We start from the raw sequence: 20,455 nt of genomic DNA on the forward strand, positions 1-20,455 counted from the left end.
TAAAAAGGAAACACGGAGAGAAGAAAAATCAAGAACCAGTGGAGCGAATTCAAATTCTGATCACAAAGCAATTGTTTTCATACCTTATCTTCTGCAGGCCACTGCCTCAAGGAAAACAAAGCAAAGCACACTATAGCCTTTAAAAATAAGGTTGTAATTATTATTAATTTAATAAAAATTCATTACACAAATTCAACTACTACAGAAATTTATAATGTAGAAAATATAAATCTCCAATATGGTATGCCTTCTTCTTTTCTCTCTAAATATATGAACATTCTCTATCTCTCTCCCCAAACCTTTAAAGAACTGGAATGGAGAGTGGGTCTGCAGGATAGCCTGGTGTCTACTAGCTTTTTGGCCTAATTTAGTTGGATGAAAGGAATGCTTGTTGAATGGTCCTGAATGTAAGTCCTTGGGTCAGTCACAGAACTCTGAGTAAACATATCTAACATGAGGTTACATTTTTGGTTAGAACACAGATTGATATACTTTCCTTATAAAGGGCTAGATAGTAAATATTTTAAATTTTGTGGGCCATGCAGTCTCTGTTGCAACTAATGTCTGCTAATACAGTAGAAAAGTAGTCATAAATGACATGCATATAAATAACCATGGCTGTTTTATTACTGTTTTACTGCTGCATAACAAATGGCCACAAACTTAGTGGCTTAAAACAATACTCATTTATTAATTCTACTTCTATAGGTCAGAAGTCTAGGTGAGCTTAGCTGAGTTCTCTACTTAGGGTCTGACAGGCCTGATAGAAATTGATGGCCAGAAGGGCTCTCATCTGCTGGCCCTGGAGAAGAATTTGCTTCCACATGCACTCAAGGTATTGGAAGAATCCTGCTCCTTGGGGCTGTAAGATTGATATCCCAGCTTCCTTGCTACATGTCAGTGGGGGCCATAATCAGTTTTCAGAGGCCTCTCTCAGGTCTCTCATAGTCTGTTCATAATATGAATGTTTGCTCTCTTCCAGACCAGCTGGAGGACATCTCTATAACTTCCTCTTCTACTCCCAGCCAGGAAGAACTCTTTACTTTTAAAGGGCTCACATGATTAGTTTAGGCCCATCTGAGTAATTCCCCCAAAGACTAAACCAAAGTCATCTGATTAGTAACCTTAATTACACCTACAAAAATCCCTCTTTCCATACAATGTAACTTAATCACAGGAGTGAAACCTCATTATATTCACAGTTTTTGCCTATACTCAAGGGGAGGAGATTATACAAGAGGGAACATCACTGGGAGTCATTTTAGATTCTACCTACCACAGCTGGGTTCTACTCTAGCTTTATTTAGAGACACTGAAGTCTGAACTGAGTAAAATGTTCACATCTAACAAGTATTATATTTTTAAAATATTTTCAACCATTTAAAAATGTACAAAATATTCTAAATTTGTAATGTTGTATAAAAACAGTCAGAGGGCTGGATGTGGTACATGACCTGTGGTTTTCTGACCCCTGGGTTAGAGGATCAGATAAACAAACCTTACAGGAACACCAAAAGAGTCATTTTCATAATATCCCACAAAGTGTCTTCTTCATAGAAGGTATTCAATGAGGGCATGAATGAACAAATACTGGGTTCCAGAAAAGACTGAGGAAATAAAATGCACCCCAAAAGTCCTGCTACAGAGTCCACTACTGTAAGTAGAGTAAGAATAGCTCCACTTTTGAATATGAGGACAGGCATGACCAAGGGGAGGCCCAGGTGGCCCAGAGGTCAGACTGAGCACCATCTTCCTTGGGCTCCAAAGTGAAACCACCGTAATTACAAGAATTATGTAACAGTTAAAGTACACCCAGCACACTTTATCTGACCACTGGACTAAAAAGCCAAGCAAAACTCAGCAGTCTTTCTCTCTCAGATGCTGGGCTTCAAATCAGTGATTGGCTGGCTTGTCTGGCTGGGCAATGGAGCCATAGTCTAACCTAATGTCATTGTATTCTTGGTAAATGAATGAGGTGGAAATGGTGTCAACCATGCTACGAGTCAAATGCATAGAAAACACTGGGCCAAAGAGAAAACGTAGCACTGCTGGGTGAGAATTCTTATCCAGTACTACAGGACCCATCCCCAGCATTTTCTAAGAGGATATATTTCCTGGGATGATGGGAAGAATCAGAGTATTGGCTGAGAAAATAGCAGAGAAATAGTATAAACTCTGGAAAATCTGGGAGAGGCTGTTGCAGTTTGTAAACTACCCAAAACCCCAGATTCACAGAATGTTAGGATACGAAGGGATCCAAGGGACCACTTGCTTCAATTCTTATGTGCGGGAAGAAATTAAGTCTCAAGATATTCAATTTCTTTCCCAAATGACCCAAGCTGGTTGATAAGAGCTCAGGAAAAGCCTGTTTATTGTGATTACCAATAAAATACTAATTGTGCTCTACCTTCACTTCTTCATATGTTCCAGTTTCTCACCTTTTTGTGTTGATTAGCATTTTGGCCAGAATTGTTCCTTGCTACTCCTCCCACTGTCACAGCACCTCCCTGGACTATTGTCACTTTCTACCTTGCATTTAGGACCCTGAAGAAGGTGCTCCCTGACTAGATTTTCTTAGGTCCTTCTTTCCTGGTTACTATTTACATAACTTGTTTAGGCTGCTGGTAAGGAATCAGAGCCTTGAGGGCAGCCTGGTTTGGTTTGGAGAGAGTCTAGTTGAGGTCCGAGCAATTCTGGCATTAAATATCAATATCCAAAGAGAGTGGGAAGATGTTTCTAAAATATTTATTGGTATTTCTAATTTATGGCTCAGTTTTCCTTAAAATGAAGAGGTCTGATTACTCTGTGCCACCTTAGCAATACCCTAAATCTTTGGAGAATATACTTCTTGTTGGATCCCCTAGCAGTGAAGGGACATCTTTCCTTGTCCAACCTGTCCCCAGAGTCTTGGGATCCTTTGGGGTTTCTCCCCCATTTTATGTACTTATCTCCTTCTGCAGGCCTCTTGTACATCAGCTTTTGAGACCATAATCTAGGAGTCTTAAGTGCTGAGCTCCCACCAGGGAATTCTCTGGACTGCAATTCTCCCAAATCCTTTTTCTTTCTCTTGTAAGGCCTCGGGATGGCTCAGGCAGGACCTCTAATGGTTTCTGTGCCAGTGGTGCCCATCCTCCTTTTTTACCTCTTGTATTCCTTGGTCCTGCTTCCTATCCCTCCATAGCACAACAGGAAGGTCATAACCTCTCATCAGCACAGGGTCCTTCCAACTCTCCACCAAAATTATGTTCAGTAGTTCTCACTTTTCCCATCATCAGTTGTGAGGATGTGGAGATTTTTGTTACATTTGGCAATACTCACTAGGCCTTCTCTTCCTTTCACTGTTAAAACTCACTTGTTAGCTCTGCCTTGCTATGATTCTGAGACTGTTTCCTGTGTTACCACTCTTATTCAACTCACTCTTTTTGTTCCCCAGAACCACTGCTCATGAAGACTATGGGACTAGCATGTGTGGGCAGGTTCAGAAGGCCCTGCAAAATAGACCTCATGAAGTCACCTACAGAGAGCTCCCTCTCTGCTAAGAGTTCCAGGAACCAACTCTGCTGTTTGCTTGTTCAGATGGGGCCTGTGCCCCCATCCCCTACCCAGGGCACCAGTAGTGGGGATTAGGAAGCATCCTCGTCCCCATCCCTTCCCACATCATCACAGATGTTTCTTGACAAAAGCTACTGCAGCCTCATGGCTGCCAGCTCCGAAGGTCCTAGGAACCCCATTCTGAGGTTCCTTCTGGGCTCACTGTCCTCAATCCTCTTCCTCTTTCCATTTCCCAAGGACAACTACATTCATGCAATGAAAGCAATGTCTGTATTGTTGAAGCCATGGCTGTCTTCACACACAACACTGACCTTTCTCTTCTGGATCCTCTCACATGGGTCCTGAGTATTCTGCTCCTACCTTAGCAGCAAGACTCCTGTCTCAGTTCATCCTATAGGAGAGATACAGGCATCTCCTATTATTAGTTTTGCCCAGAAGTGTTTTGAACCTCTAAGAAAAAAATCCATTTCCTCTTGTATAAACAAAAATGCTATGCTTGACCACCCAGGAAAATCTTGACATTACCCTCCTAAGGAAATGAGACCCTGCTCCTATCAGGTGCTCCCTTAGAAGGCTTACTCACTGATGTAGACTCCCTCCAGCTATGGGAATTTGTCAACCTTTACTCTGTTTGCTTACGTTACAGGAATAGCAGACTTATATTGGTTCCCTAGTTAAGAAATTCTATGATAATATGAAACACCTTTTTTTTTTTTTTCTCAAAGTATACATACATTTCCTCCTAGAAATGCTGATATACATCCATGGGAACTTTATCCATTTGAAAACCAATGCTACAAAATGTCAGGGGAACAAAGGGAAGGTGTGAAGGCCACGCAAAGAATAATTCTGTGGGACCCAGAGAAAAAAAGAAGAGAGTCCCTTCACGAAACTACCTTTTTGAATGATTTTCTGGCCAAACAGTGTTCTCAGAAATGGTTATATGTTCTGTCTCTACGTGTACACCATACACATTAGGTTAGAAATGGCACATCCTGGCATGTTATACAATATATTGCCCAAATGAAAATAGTTTTCACCCCAACTCCAGGAAAGTCCTCTTTTATAAATTTCTTGTTTCTCATGCAATGTGTTCAATATATGATGCTCTCCTATACCAGGTTCATCAATTTTGTCAACTGCCTTTAGTAGAGAAGTAATTCAAAGACCCCTCAATCCACACAGCCTGGCTAAAGGCATATGTATGAATTCAGAGCCCCCAGCTAGGAGCAAGGAAGGTCTATATGTGTGTATTTGGAATATGGGATGTGGGACCTGGTGGGATCCCAGAGATCACAGGTTGTAGGGCTTTCTTTGAACATGATCATTTTTAAACTTTGCCTCTCCCTGAGCAATAATCAGGGCACAGACACAACATAATCCCTGTGATATGACAACTCCATAGACATATGGTTTAAGGGATCATTACCCAGGCTGGTCATCTCTGCATGATCTAATCTGCCTTGGTCCCATAAAGCATCAAGTGTATAGTTTAACACAGCTGCTGGACCTGCACTTCAGAAACACATTGCGGTGGGTAAGGTTGTGCTGACCTGAAAGAAAAGAGGAAAAAGAGATGGTATTAATGGCTCTCTTTTATGTCAACAGAATTTAATGAAAAAGAAACAGAGGGCTTAGTCATTTTTTAATGCCCCCCAAACCTTACCATGTATCCAGGATATTCTGGATTCTATTTAGTATTTGATTTGAGTTTTGTTTATGTTAGGAATAGACAAAGTAAAAGTTGAGTAAATCACATGCATTAAAATCCTGAAAACCTTTCCCAACCTAAAAACAGTCAGTAACTTTTAGCCTACATTTTACATGAGGAAAAATATATGTTTCAATGAACTGTCCCAAATTCTTGGACGAATCAGAGATAAGAAGCTCCCACCAGCAACTTTAGTGTCACTGGCCCAATTTAGCAGTTTGGGCCTTGGCAGCAGTCCCATTGACAGGACAGAGGACTCTTTGGGAAGATGGGCGATTTGAAATGCGAGTGTTATTTATAAATTATCTCCAGATGGTCCAGTTCCTACAATTCCTAAATTGCTCAGATTTTCAGAGTGGAAATTTTAATCATAGACATTTGAGGTTGATTTGGTCTAAACTGAGGATAATTTTGAGAACTCAAATGACAAAAAGAAGGCAAAAGAGTCTCTCCTGAGACTGCTCAGGAGACTTGCCCTTGCTTGCGGTATCTTAGTTAATCACCATTTGCATTCTTGCTCTACGGTTCACAAAGCCCTTTTCTCAGACTCTCTGAGAAGCCTTGCCCTTTACACCTGGGAGGAACTGCTGAAAATATCCTCTAGGGAAGAAACGAAATTGAATAGTTAATTTACTGTTAAAGCCCCCCCCCCCCCCCCCTCTAGCTCAGGATAGGTATTAGAATTCCAGTGCTATCTGTTTCTCTGAAGTACTTCGCCACATCCAGAGCTAGGTCTGATTTATACTTGGCCATCTCCATTGCTCCTCTCTCCCTACACCACTTTTCCTCCCCTTCCTCTTCTCATTCCTCCCTCTCTCAATCCCTTCTCCTTCTCTTCTCTTCCTTTCTCCTTTCTATCCTTCCATTGTTCTTTCCATTATTTCTTCTATTTATCCAATAATTTTTTATTAAACCCTTACTATGTGCCAGGCATGGGGTTAGGTGCTGATCAGAGGTCAAAACACACTTTCTTCAGATGCCAGAGGACAAAAAAATAGGACCCATGTCTTCCCTCATGATAGAGCTCTGTAGAATCACATAAATTCCAGCACATGAGAGTCCATGTGTGCAAAAGGGAAAAACCTTACCATATCTACTTCTACCAATGATGAATTCAAGACTCTGAGAAAAGATGAATTGTCTGTGATTATAAAACTACAAATGAAGGGGAGGAGCTCTCTTAAGTGTCTAGACACACTGGCCATGATTCTTTTGTGTATATTTTTGGTTTAGCTGAGGAAGAGAGAAGAAACAGAAGGACGGCCATGTGTTACCAGGCCTATTCAATGGACCACAGCTGAAGGAATGGCTTTGAATCATGGGCAATAGTGGGCTCAAAGCAGGCATTTAGACTTTAGAATAAGTGATCTAGTGGGTCATAAAGAAAGGATGTTCATTATTGCGCAGGTTTATTGACTTGTATAGATAAAATACCTAAAAACTGGACAAGAACAGTTTACTTAAAGAAAAAATGACTGAGATAGCAAGGAAATCATAGGAATATAGGTAATACAGCTATGTTATTCATTGGAAGGCTAACGGCTGGCATTATACATGCTTGTATAATTGGTTTACAAATTAATTCTCTAGGAAGAATAATACAGTGGCTATTCTAGCAATGATGATTGCCACAGATACATGAATGCAATAATGAAAAAAGTAGGACAAAGAGAGGTAGCCCAGGGGCTTTCAAACTCTAGCACACTTCAAAATTACCTAGAAGGCTTGTTAAGACACGCATCAATACATAGGCTCACTCTTAGAGTTTCTGATTGAGTAGGTGTGTGGTGGGGCCTGAGAATTTGCATTTCCAGTAAGTTTTCAGGTGGAAATGGATGTTTCCCCTCCATCTGGGAGCACAGACTTAGAGACCTGCTTGGGGAAGAGCATGAAAGGGCATTTCATGGGCCAAGATGGGTGCAAGAGGAACAGGGCTGAATGTTGTGGGTATCCAGTGTCAGGGACTTTGAAAAAGGATGTGAACGAGGTCTTAGAGAACGATGAGAGCCAAGAAAAAGAAGAGAAGGGAAGAGAAGGGTGAGGAGGGAACAGGAAGGGAGGGAAGAGAAAGAAAGAAAGAAAGAAAGAAAGAAAAAGAAAGAAAGAAAGAAAGAAAGAAAGAAAAGAGAGGGGGAGAGGGAAAAAAGGAAGGAAAAATTTTCTAAAGCAAGAGAGAGACATTAAATGTTTTGATAAGAAGCATAGTGGATGTCACAACCTGTGGTTCAGAAAGATAGCTAGTGACAACATAGGTGAGGGGTTTGGGTCTCTGTGAAAGCAGAAAAATTTGGGCAGAATCTGTGGATATTCTGCATAATTTCATGATACAGTAAAACAAGAGATAAATTAAGTGAAATGATACAAAATAAATGGAAATATTTTTTTAAACCCAGTATTATAATCTAATGATATAATGCTATTGGTTTATTATTAAAATGTATTTTTAATTTAAGCAATATATATATATATATATACTTTTTATTAAGATTTTAGAAATTACAAAAAAGGAGAGGAAAAAAATTAGTCATCCATATTCCCACTAACTCTACACAACCTCCAGTAATTTTTTTAAAGATTTATTTCTTTTTAAGTTTATTTAGGGGCCCCTGGGTGGCTCAGTTGTTAAGCATCTGCCTTCAGCTCAGGTCATGATCTCAGGGTCCTGGGATCCGGCCCTGCGTCAGGCTCCCTGCTCAGCGGGAAGCCTGTTTTTCCTCTCCCACTCCCCTGCTGGTGTTCCTGCTCTCACTATCTCTCTCTCTGTCAAATAAATAAATAGAATCTTTTAAAAAAAAGAGAGAGAGAGAGAGAGAGTTTATTTATTTTTTTAGCCATCTCTACTTCCAATGTGGGGCTTGAACTCAAGACCCTAAAATCAAGAGTCACATGCTCTTCCAACAGAACAGGCCAGGCACCCCAACCAATAGTGATTTTTTAGTGTATTATTTCTATTATCTCTTCATCTTTTTTTTATGCTCAAGAGTATTTTCCTGTGTTGTGACCACACTATAGATAAAAGTTTTTTCCTACCTTATTGTATACACATTATTTTCTTAAGTCATTGTAAGCTTCAATACAACAATAGCCAAACACATATGCTATATCAGATACTGCTGTTTACCTAATAGTCCTACTCCAGATTTTCCCTGCTGGCTGAATCCAGTAGTTTTTGGTCCACACCTGCCTTATTTCATGTAAGTAAATCTTCATTAATACAGAATAGTCAAGGTAGTTCTCTCTTACTGGTAACTGGCATGATGGCTGTCTTTCAGGCAGTGGCAATGTTTTTTACATTGACAAAGCTCTCCATGACTGAGGCAGTTTGAAAAGTGGACCCCAAAGCTATCAGGTCCTAACCCTTGGACCTATAAATGTCACCTTATTTGGAAAATGGGTCTTTCCAGATGTGTTTAAGTTAAGGATCCCGCTGAATTATCTGGGTGGCCCTAATTGCCATCATCAGCATCCTTGTAAGAGAGAGAGCTTCCACAGCACACAAGCCAAAAATGGACTACCACAGAGAAGACAGTATGGTCCCGCACAAAGCGAATTTGAAAAGTTCCACTTTAGGAGCGCCTGGGTGGCTCAGAGGGTTAAAGCCTCTGCCTTTGGCTTGGGTCATGATCTCAGTGTCCTGGGATCGAGCCCCACATCGGGCTCTCTGCTCAGCAGGGAGCCTGCTTGCCTTCCCCTCTCTCTGCCTGCCTCTCTGCCTACTTGTGATCTCTGTCTGTCAAATAAATAAATAAAATCTTAAAAAAGAAAAAAAGTTTCACATTAAAAGAGAGAAAGAGAGGCAAAAGGAGATTTCACATAGGTACACAAGGGAGAAGGTGATATGAAAATAGAGCGGAGACCGCTGAAGACGCAACTGAGGTAGCCACATGCCAAGGAATGTCAACAGCCACCGAATGGAAGAGACAAGGAATGGATTCCCCCCTAGAACCTCCAGAGAGAGCACAGCCCTATCAATGCCTTAATTTCAGCCTAGTGATACTGATTGTGGACTTGTGGACTCCAAAACTGTGACGGAATAAATTTCTATTGTTTTATATCACTGAGTTTGATGTCGTAAGAGCTTCAGACAACTAACACAGTGACCTACTCCAAATCCTTCTTGAAATGTTATGTCCCAGTTCTGGTCAATAAGACATGGTCTATGAAATGGAAGGCTCTTCTTGGAAAGATTTTCTTGCTCTTAGAAAAAAAGATGGGGGGAGGCGCCTGGGTGGCTCAGTGGGTTAAGCCGCTGCCTTTGGCTCAGGTCATGATCTCAGGGTCCTGAGATCGAGTCCCACATCAGGCTCTCTGCTCAGCGGGGAGCCTGCTTCCTCCTCTCTCTCTCTGCCTCTCTGCCTACTTGTGATCTCTCTCTGTCAAATAAATAAATAAAATCTTAAAAAAAAAGAAAAAAGAAAAAGTCTAATTTTTCTACTGGATGTTGTTCCCTCCACTTATAACATTAGAACTGTGGCAGCCATCTTTTGACTATGAAGCAGGTCAGCCTGAGAATAAGCCAATGAGCCAAAGGTGGGAGAGTAGAAAGAGAAAAAAAATCTTGGGCCTTTGATAACATCATCAAACTGCTTTACTTAACCAGCCCTGGGGACTTTCCTATGATGAGGTTTCTTCTTACTCAAGATAATGTGTATTTTAAGCTATCTTTAGTTGGGCTTTTCCTTACGTTCAGCTGAAAGCAAGATACCAGATGCATGAATGAAACGGATTATACCATAATTAAGAAAATCGCAAACAGTGGGCCTGAAAACTACTTCCTGGCTTCATAAATAAAGTTTTATTGGAACACAGTCTCACTCATAGACTGCTATCGTCTTCTGCACTATAATAATAAAACTGAGCAGTTGTGATGGAGATCAAATGGCCCACAATCTTAAAATTATGCTATCAGGCCCTATAAAGAAAGTTTGCAAACTCTTGCCATTCTTGAATGCATCCATCCCTTTATTGTTACATACAGTTTTTCCAGTTTCTCTGAAAACTATCTTCTTTACATAAAGTTTGTAAAATTGACCATATTCCTGCATGTACACCAAATACTATACAGAGAAAAAGGGTTCAATAAGAAAATAAGTAACAGCACTCATGGAAACAATTTACAATCATCTCCCACCTCATCTGTGATCTTACCAGCGCTGGCCAAGTTATGATCCACACCTGACACTGCCTTTTCAACATATAAATAAGTACAGGTGAGGGGCACCTGGGTGGCTCCGTGGGTTAAGCCTCTGCCTTCGGCTCAGGTCATGATCTCAGGGTCCTGGGATCGAGCCCCACATCAGGCTCTCTGCTGAGCAGGGAGCCTGCTTCCCTTTCTCTCTCTCTCTGCCTGCCTCTCCATCTACTTGTGATCTCTCTGTCAAATAAATAAATAAAATCTTTAGAAAAAAAATAAGTACAGGTGATTACAACAACTAATTCAAAACTGCAGCCTAATCTAGAAGAAAAGCACGGGGAAAAAAAAGTTTCCTTTCCCTTTTTTTAAGTTTAAATCAGCCAAACTAAACTTCCTCCAGGGCTGAATGGTGTTGGTGGGATGTACATCACCGTGAATGTTATTACTGCTGAGAGAGAAAGGACCAAGCAGTCTCCAGTAGGCCAGCCTGAAGCTTCCCGAGCCCCAGAGAAAGCTACTGTTCAGTGACTAAGGCAGGACTCAAAGCTTGTCATGTAAATGGAGCCAATTGTATATTTTAATTGATGTTTTGACTCCTTGCCACATTTGTTCCCTCTCTAAGAAGAAAAAGATCACTTCTTTTTAGCAAGTTCCCCACAATGCACTGCACTCTGAAGGCACCTTCCTTTAAATGATCTTCGTGGCAGACAGTCCTGCAGTTCAATCTGTGGCTGCACGCAAGCAGGTTGCAGGAGGGAGTCACTGACCAAATAACCTTTTGAACTTTGTAGGAAGGTCAAGCTGGAGCTGCCCCAGCCAAACATTTCTACTTGCTTCCTTAGAAGCTGCTCAGGAGGCTCTCTTTGGGTGCAGGGAAAGCAAAATGTATGCATCTTCTAAGTTCTTCTGGGGTCTTGCAGGATACCCCCTAGAGCAAAACGCAAATAAACGGGCAAGGTGCATAATCTGAATAATCTTTGAGGATGAGCCAAGCCTTGTCCTTTTGTCAGGAGGAATCATCTAGAACAAGTCTGGTATCCTGGAGAGGGTCCAGAGTAAACAGCCCCTGAAGGCAATGCTCTATAAATGCCCAGGATCTGGGTGTGCTCTAACATACACACAACACTCACTCACTGGCTCACTCACTCACTCACACAATGCAATGTGCAGCAAAAACACCACCACCAAATCCTCAGGAAAACAACCAGAAAACCGTTGGCTGCAGCCTGCCAGACTCAGAGAAAGGACAATCAGAGGCAGAAAGTTTCAAGTCCATGAATATTCAACAAGAATCAATGGAAGTACTTTTGGAAAGCTCCCGATTGGCACTTCCAGCCTATTCCGCAGTTACCTTCTTTCCAAAACATCTGATAGGGAAGCTTCTACTTCCTTTCCCAAAGAATGCTGGACGTGTGCTACATTTTCCATATCAACCATGCAAAACAATGACCACCCCTTACTCCTGGCCCCATTTTTTAACTAAGATACTAAATCTGTGACTGAGGAAGCATGAATTTTATTGAAGGTTTTTAGCTCTTTTAAGATTTAAAATAATAATGATAGTAAAATAAGTAGATAAAAACTTTTATGTAAGAAGTTGGATACAAGCACTTAAAACTTGAGCATGTTGCCTTTTAGAACTTCAAAAGGTTTGATACATGTAGTCTGCTCGCTCACACAGATTTCAGTATAGAGCCCTATCCAATGAGCAGGGATAGGGGTTCTTTATTTGGTAGCAATGGATGCTCAGTGAATAAACAACTTAGGAAGGTTGCACTGTTTCCTTTTAGCCAGGTTTATGATCATTATTAAAATCATCTATGCTTCTAAATAAACATAAAAACAGAGAAATTTAAAATTTTTTTTCTCGTAATTAAAAACCAGAACAGAACAGAACAAACTCTGAACCGAGGAAAAGGGCGTGTTGAGCCTGAAAGGGCAGGTTTTACTGGCAGGCAGATGTACACAACTAGCTGGGGCATCAGAAAAGCTACCTGGCTCTCTCAGTCTCATATGATCATCTGTAAAACAGGCACAACAATATCTATGTTGCAGGATTGTTATGAGAATCAGAGACAAAATATTCAAAGAATTCAAAGCCTCTGGAATACGGTGGAACCATAATAAATGGTCACTATTCACATTTGGAATATTTTCTTTCAAGGGGGCATTACGGTATCAGTTATTTGGATTTTACATGTAATTAAAAATATTTTTTATATACAATGGTCTGTCACATTTGCAGACATATACTCTTTATACCCAAACACTTTACAGACATACACTGCAGAATAGAAAGTGCATATACCCTCTTCCACTTTAACAATTCCCACTGTCAAACATACATGTGGTTTCCCATCTCCACTCCTACAAATAGCGCTGTGATTAAAATCTTCATGTTAAAGTTTCATCTGCATTGAATTCTTGGGATCAATTTCCAGAAGTAGAATTACTAAGTCAACGGCCAATGATCCTTGGGTCCTAGTTGCTTTCTAAAAGGGTTATAGCAATGCTCACAAGCAAAAAGCAGTTGAGAAGAGGGTCTGCACTCTAACTACTCTCTGCTTTCATCACCCTGGGAATCTGTGAAAATGTGATCACAAAGAGAACAACTTCTGGTTTTGACTTCTATTTCCTTGATTACTAGTGTAGTTGCAGTTTTCCAAATATTTCTTAAGTTGATTTGCAAATTGTTCTTTTCCTTTCTCATGTTTAAAGCCTTAATGTTTTTCCTTAATGTATGATTTTCCTTAATGTATGATTTCCTTACTTACATGAAAAATGTTAACCTTGCTGAGTGCACCTCAACAAAACAGGCAGGGAAAAACAAGGCAGAAATGACCGTAAGAGAAAGACAGAATCACAGGTCAATAACAAACCTCCTATGTTCTCAGTAGAACTGGGTCTCATGATTTCTTCAACTCTCTGAAGCTGTACAGCATCCAGAAAGTAAGAAAACAAGAAGACAAACAAGTCACTAAATGTTTTGAATACTAAATGTGACTCTTCAATCTTTTACACACCAAATATTTATTGAGCAACTATTCCATGTAAAGCTTTGTTCTAAGCACCAGGGATACTACAATGAAGAAAAGAGACAGGGTCTCCACTTTCTTGAAACTTATTTATTGAATGTTTCCTAAATGTCAAGAGTATTTCCAGAGGCCTTCTCCTCTCTGGCATCAAGAACTCTATGTGGTAAATATAATTATTTCTGTTTTTCAAATAAGAACACTAAATCTCAGATAGGTTGGTGTATTTGAAAACACCAGCAGCAGACAGCAAGTAGTTCAGTGTTAGAGGAAGGCTGTGAACCCAGGCACACAGGATCTAAAGCCCACGTGGTTTTCACATTCCTAATAAAAAAGATAAAACCCGAAGTACAGGCAGTCCTTGCACTGTTATGCAGTATTGTAAAAATGACATGCAGACTGAAACTGTGCAAAATGATCTTAAGAAACACTGGAGAAAATTACAATTGGTCCATGACCTTTAGAAATTTTTGTCAAAATATTAAAAACACTCTCACTGTCAGTTATAAATGTATAGGGAAATGAAAAAATAGTAAAACAAATATTTAGCACACTGTAATTTAATTAATTGGAAATATTGAGAATTAAAGTATTTTTATTTCTTATAAAAATTTATCTAGGGTAATTAGAGTAGTGCCTGCCTTCTTGTCATATAACTTACAACACAGAGCAAGTACTTTTTCCATGCCTTGGTAAATTGTTGGTCTCCTTTCTAAATTTGGGTCAGCTTCACCATGTTGTGCTTTGCACTTTTAATGCTGTGAAATATCTATGTGCCTCTTTGATATGATTATTTTTTGCTGGCATCATGTCCTCTTGGACATCTTCATTGTTTTATAATTTTCTTCATTTATGGTGGTAAGGTCACTTCTACTAAGTTCCTTTGGCTGCCTATCTTGAATCTTTAAAATGGCTCCAAGGTTAACCTTCCCAGGCTCACTTATATTTCCTAAAATCCATTTACATTCAATTTGAATTTTACTTCCTACCTTAACACTTTTCCTTTCTTTTTTCTTTTTTTTTTTTTTTTTTAAAGATTTTATTTATTTATTTGACAGAGAGAAATCACAAGTAGGCAGAGAGGCAGGCAGAGAGAGAGAGAGGAGGAAGCAGGTTCCCTGCTGAGCAGAGAGCCCGATGCGGGACTCGATCCCAGGACCCTGAGATCATGACCTGAGCCGAAGGCAGCGGCTTAACCACTGAGCCACCCAGGCGCCCCTCCTTTCTTTTTTCTTTTCCATTTTTGTTAGCCAATTCATTTCACTGATTATCTTGTAAATTGTCACACGGGTTATCACTGAAGACAAGAAGGCAACACAAAAATACAGTTTGCTCTCTGTGGGTAAATTGAGTAACAGATGCACAATGACCAAGCACCAGCTGAGTTTGAAAGAAGTGAGATAATTGGTAAATAACTAATCATAACGCACATATTTAAGAAGTGATTTGTATACTGACCAATTAGCAGCTAAGTTCATAATCTTTGTCACTACTCACAGTTGATATGCCACGGTAACTGAAATTTTAACTGTGTTGTTGGAGGGGGCTGCTTTTATTTTACTAAAGTAACTGAACTGTAGTGACTGAAATGCACGTATACTGAATCCTACAAAATGAGGATTATCTGTGTTGTCTTTGGGACTCTTGGAACTGGGTCTTACATAAATGTAGGTGAAATGATAGCATATTTTTAAAAAGGCAACATTAATTTTATCTCTCCAGGTTGTCCTGGTCCCAACAACATATGTAAAATAGTAGGGTGTGGCCACAGAGAGCACTATTGTTTAATCATTCAGTTGAAAACCCAGCCCACATACCTTCTCTCCTCACTCCAATGGGACTGCTTTTCTAGGATAATTCCATCTAGTTCACAAAGCATAGTGAAGATATTTCCTGTCTTCATGAAAAACACTTCCATCCTCTCCGTGCCCCAGGGAGGAAATGGAAAGAGAATGCTTATCCATCACAACAGGATGTAGAGCTGTGTACCTGGGTCTACCCCCCATGTCTCAGATTTAATGAGCAATCATAACCCAGGCATGGATCTAAGCAATATGCCATATGTGCAGACCCCAAGAGAAATGAGAACAAGCCTGAAGGAAGTTAGGCAGGACAGCCAGCCCCAAAGATATTAAATATTCTTTGCCACAACATTCCATTTCCTTTGTAGCCTGGTTTTCATGAGATTCTACATATGTCAGTGTAAGGCAAGGGGAAGACCGTGGTTGAAGGACAGAGGAGTCTGCCTGTGTCTCAATCTGGTGCAGACGTAATTGTTAAAGTAAGAAGAGGGACATCAGGAGATGGAGGTGCATGAAAAGGATCAGAGTTCAACCTAAGACCATTGTAATTGGACAGAAGTGTATATAATAAAGGGCAAGTATCTTAGTTGGGGTTTCCTAAAGGCTTATCCTGAAGAATAGTTAATTCGAGTGGTAATGTCAGGAAGATCAGGAGAGTGGGAAAATAACCAATGGAAAGCAAGGAAGCAATACAGAATATGCCAATGAGCAGGTCGCTAGTGTGAGGAGTCAGGTCTCAATTGTCCTGGGATTTCTGTGAGGTGATAGGAAAATACCTCAGAGTTGTTGCACCCAAGGAATGAGAAAGCTGTTGAGGACCATTCAACCTCCTTGCTATCTTCCAACTTCTAAGCATGTAGGGTCTGCCTTGCTTGCAGCAGAGTATACCCTAAGAGACCAAAGAAAGCCTGGAGGTAGACAGTCACAAATTTGCACAGTATAAAACCATCATACAGTATAAAATTATCTGGAGTTTACAAAGTGGTAAGTATGAACATGGGTAAGGCATCAACAGTGTCTGCTATTGATTATAATTATGGTCTAGGTGTTGTTCTAAGCACTGTGCATGTATTAACTCATTTATACATGTAAGCCGATAGCAAGACAAGGTAGGTACTATTATCATCTTTTTATAGATTAGGCACAGAGAGGTTAAGTAACTGCCCAAGCTCAGTGGCTAGCAAGTGGCAGAGGAAAAATTATAAACCATGCAGTAAGCCTCCATGTAACTGCTATACCATACTACCAATACCCACTGCAATGCATGCTTGACCTTCTCTACTCCCTTTGTTTTTCTACAAACTGTCTTAGATGCTTAAGATTTACTGTAAAGCTATGGAACAACTTCATTTTTAAACAAGATAACAGAAGAACATTTAGGGGAACAAGACACTTTATCTCCAACATCATAAAGTACCAGCCAACTCTGGACAGGATACCTGAGCTTCCAGGTAAGAAAGAAACTCTCTTCTCTTATTTAAGCCACTGTGTTTGGGAATCTTGTCATTACAATGGCCCAAATCCATATCCTAATTAACACAGAGAATAATGCTGGAGCTTTAGTTACAGCTCCCAAACACCAAACACAAAAGAAGATATGTGGAACCAGCCCTGCCACAACACTAGGAGCTTATATAGGAGGTGCTGAGTTAGCATCTGTATACCTGCTTTCCCGCCCCGGTTGTGCATGTTTCTTCTCTTGCTTTGAGTAAAGAAAGGCTCAGCCTCTTCTAGAATTTCCTTTCCTTGTACGGGTAGCTGGTACAAGAGACAACATGATTGAGTCTTCTTTGGCTCCTCCACAAGTCACTGCTTGATTTTGAGTCTGACTTACCAAACCAGTCCTGAGGTCTCAGCGCCCAGAACTGTCAGCAAACCTCCTACTCCCTGTTTTTGTTGGCTTGTGTCACTGTGACACGCTGGAGGTGTCGACTAAAGCTGTTTACTGGCTTAATTTAAAAACACCTCAAGGTGTTCTTAAAATTCTGCTTTGAGCAGCAATATGGAATGAGGCAAGAAAATAATGGCGATAAAGAGAATATAACAAAATTGTGTTGAAATCACATGGAAGAGCATGAAGAAACTTCTGAAAAAGTGATGTTATTTAAAACCACTCTCTCTCTCACAAGCACATGTATGTGTATACATATTCAAAAACACACATATATGAATATGTACACACATATATAACTTCAGGAGATCTTACCAATTTTATGGAGCTCAACGATCCTTACCACATACCATGTCTCAGGCTATGTGCAACTCCATAGCATATTCCTCTAGGTTAAGTAAACAACTAAAAAACAAACTAAAAATATTACTTTGATATGCTTGAAAAATAGTAGCATCTAAAATCCGATTCCTGTTGCAAGAGCCACTGCATAAGCATCCCTGCTGACTTCTGTAGGGTCAACGACCATCTGAGAGTGAGATATGGGCAGAACCAGACCATACAAAGTAGAGGCTAAAAACCTGCTGACGGAGAATCACGAGCTGTCCAGGTTAGAAAACCATCTGTCCAATCTCCAGGAAACAGGCTCAAAGAGAAGATCACACCCTAGCCAGCAGCAAAGTCAGGGCCCAGCTCTCTTCTCTTCAACATTCCACAATACTTTCTGGTCTCCCTGTTCTATACCTGTACTTTATGATGGAACACTGCAACGCCACGTGAGAGGGAAAGTCCTGAGACACAATCCCTTTCTCTCCACCACCCTCATATTGCCTTATCATGCTGCCTTGCCACCTGCCTTACCCACCTCTGACCCATAGGGCCTGGCCACCTGTCTTGGTCCTTGCAGGTTGGGATCAGTAAGAAAGGGAAGTTAGGGGCACCTGCGTGGCTCAGTGGGTTAAGCCTCTGCCTTCGGCTCAGGTCATGATCTCAGAGTCCTGGGATCGAGCCCCGCATCAGGCTCTCTGCTCAGTGGGGAGCCTGCTTCTCCCTCTCTCTCTGCCTGCCTCTCTGCCTGCTTGTGATCTCTCTCTGTCAAATAAATAAATAAAATATTTAAAAAAAAAAAAAAAAAAAGAAGGGGAAGTTAAAAGGGAAGTCAGGAGAGGAGTGGGGCATGCTCTTTGCAAGTGGGGAGGCACAAGTAACAATGACAGGAGTGGTCCTGCAGCCCAAGAGCAACATCCAGGTGTCCATGTCTCTGCCTCCCTCCATGTGCTGACACACAGACTCTTTGTCTCGGATTGAAGCTTTCAGCACTAAAACCTACTGTGTCTGTCATCTTTTCCCCACAAGTTGAAGGAACACTTGTGGGGAAGAAAGAAGTGTTCTTAAGAATCACCTGAATGGAGGCTTATGACCCAAGCTTTCTGGGTTTTGTTCTTTCTCTGGAGTTACTCTGTAGGAGAGGAGCTTGCTGGAACCAAGGCACTGACATTCTCCTTCTCCTAGGTAGGCACAAATTATCTTATCAGAGTAACCCACAAAGTGCCAATATTGATGGGACAGTTCTTTCTTTCTACTTGGAAAAGAAAGGACTTGTCCCTGATAGGCTAGAAAGGGAGAAGGCAGGAGAGTGGACAATCCAAGGCACATGTTAATAACAGTAATGGCATCCAACCCTCACCCCAGCAGCATTTCTCAATGTAACATTTAATCATTGCTTTAAAAGTTACTACAAGGGTGCCTGGATGGCTCAGTGGGTTAAAGCCTCTGCCTTTGGCTCGGGTCATGATCCCAGGGTCCATGGGATCGAGCTCCGCATCAGGCTGTCTGCTCTGCAGGGAGCCTGCTTCCTCTTCTCTCTCTCTCTGCCTGCCTCTCTGCCTAGTTGTGATCTCTGTCTGTCAAATAAATAAATAAAATCTTTATAAAAAAAAAGTTACTACAATTCCACAAAACATTTAGGAAAATATGATCATGATTATCTTTCAGTAGTGGTTCTAGCTTACAATTTTAAAATACAATCACGTGGAAGTAGGCCCTGCAAAAGACCAAAAATGGAGAAAACTAACATGTTGCACATTAGCACTGGTCTATATCTACTTTTGATTAATCTAAATATGTTTTAAAGCACTTTTCAGGGGGAACAAAAGATGTGTAATGTTTATACTACCACACCCCTAAATCTGATTCTCAGCTCTGGGTCACTAGGTTGATTTATATTACTCAACTCGGGCATACTTGGAAAATAAAACTAAAGGATTGACAAATTTGGAAGATATAAAATGGATCCTTGTATGTGTGCAAGTCTAAATTTTGCTCAATAACTATAAAAAGGGGAAAATTAAAGAAAGAATCCTAACACTCCTATGTGCTAGGTACTATTATTAGTCCCATTTTATCAACTGGGCTGTCCAGCCTGGTTTGGTACTGCCTTGAGGCCACTGAGGTACTTACATGGCAGAGTCAAGAGGAGACCCAAGAAAGTCTGACTCTGGACTGTATGCTCCTAACCCATATGTTATATTGTCTCGCAATACTTAGAATATTCTTAAATGTAGCATTTTTGAGATGTGTTTATTCATATATATTTAGTGATGGTGTGTCTATGATAAGCATTTCACACTAGTTGCTAAGGATACAAATAGTTGAAAATGACCAGGTTCCTCTTCTTTGGAGTTTACATTCTAAAGGCTTAGAATTAGGCTTTCAAAAACAAAGAATAATTGTAGAAATAAAATTAATGTAAGTTGTGATAAAGGCTATGAAAAAAAATTAAGACCCTAAGATATTAAATAATGGAAAGGACTCTCTTTACATAAGTTCTCCACGGAAAGCTTGGCCAGGGATTACAAGACCAGTAGTTTATTTTGGGAAGTGACCCCGGAGAAGTGAAGTGAGGGCTAGGGAAAGGAAAAGAAGGAAGGAAGAAAAGATGAAACTAGGGTAGAGGTTCAAGTCGGTCACTTCTGTGGTCCATGGGGTTGATCTTCCTGGGACACTGTGTAGAATGCTCCTCGAAACTGTCTACCCAAATGACAAAAGGAAGAAGCATTGGCCCATTAGCTTCTATTGGTCCTGGGTTGTCCATTCCTATCCACTCCTAGGCTTTACGTGTGAAGGTCCTACTGCAGCATCAGAAAAACGCTGAAGTCTCTGGAACCCTGGAGCAGAAACTGAGAGAAGCCAAGTGCAGCTGAAGCTATCAGGTGACACCTGAACAAGGCTGTTGCTACCACAATGGCTGGAATAAGAAGAGGTGGGCTGAGAGGGTCTGAGATAGGCACGAAGATGATCTGATTAGGTGGGTGGGTCAGAGTAGGCCACTGT

At 40.7% G+C, this 20,455-nt stretch overlaps 1 protein-coding gene across 1 annotated transcript in view; it reads right to left on the reverse strand.

Annotated features, from left to right (window-relative positions):
- The window catches only part of ANKRD55 (ankyrin repeat domain 55), a 402,288-nt gene that overhangs the window by 268,089 nt on the left and 113,744 nt on the right, over positions 1-20,455 (reverse strand). Inside the window, exons 5-6 of the mRNA XM_059175015.1 lie at positions 4,982-5,105; positions 3,864-3,943 (exon numbers count right to left, since the gene is read on the reverse strand). The gene's annotated coding sequence lies outside the window, so the exon portion shown is untranslated. The remainder of the gene's footprint in view (positions 1-3,863; positions 3,944-4,981; positions 5,106-20,455) is intronic.

Source organism: Mustela lutreola, chromosome 5, assembly GCF_030435805.1.
Source record: "Mustela lutreola isolate mMusLut2 chromosome 5, mMusLut2.pri, whole genome shotgun sequence".
NCBI lineage: Eukaryota > Metazoa > Chordata > Mammalia > Carnivora > Mustelidae > Mustela > Mustela lutreola.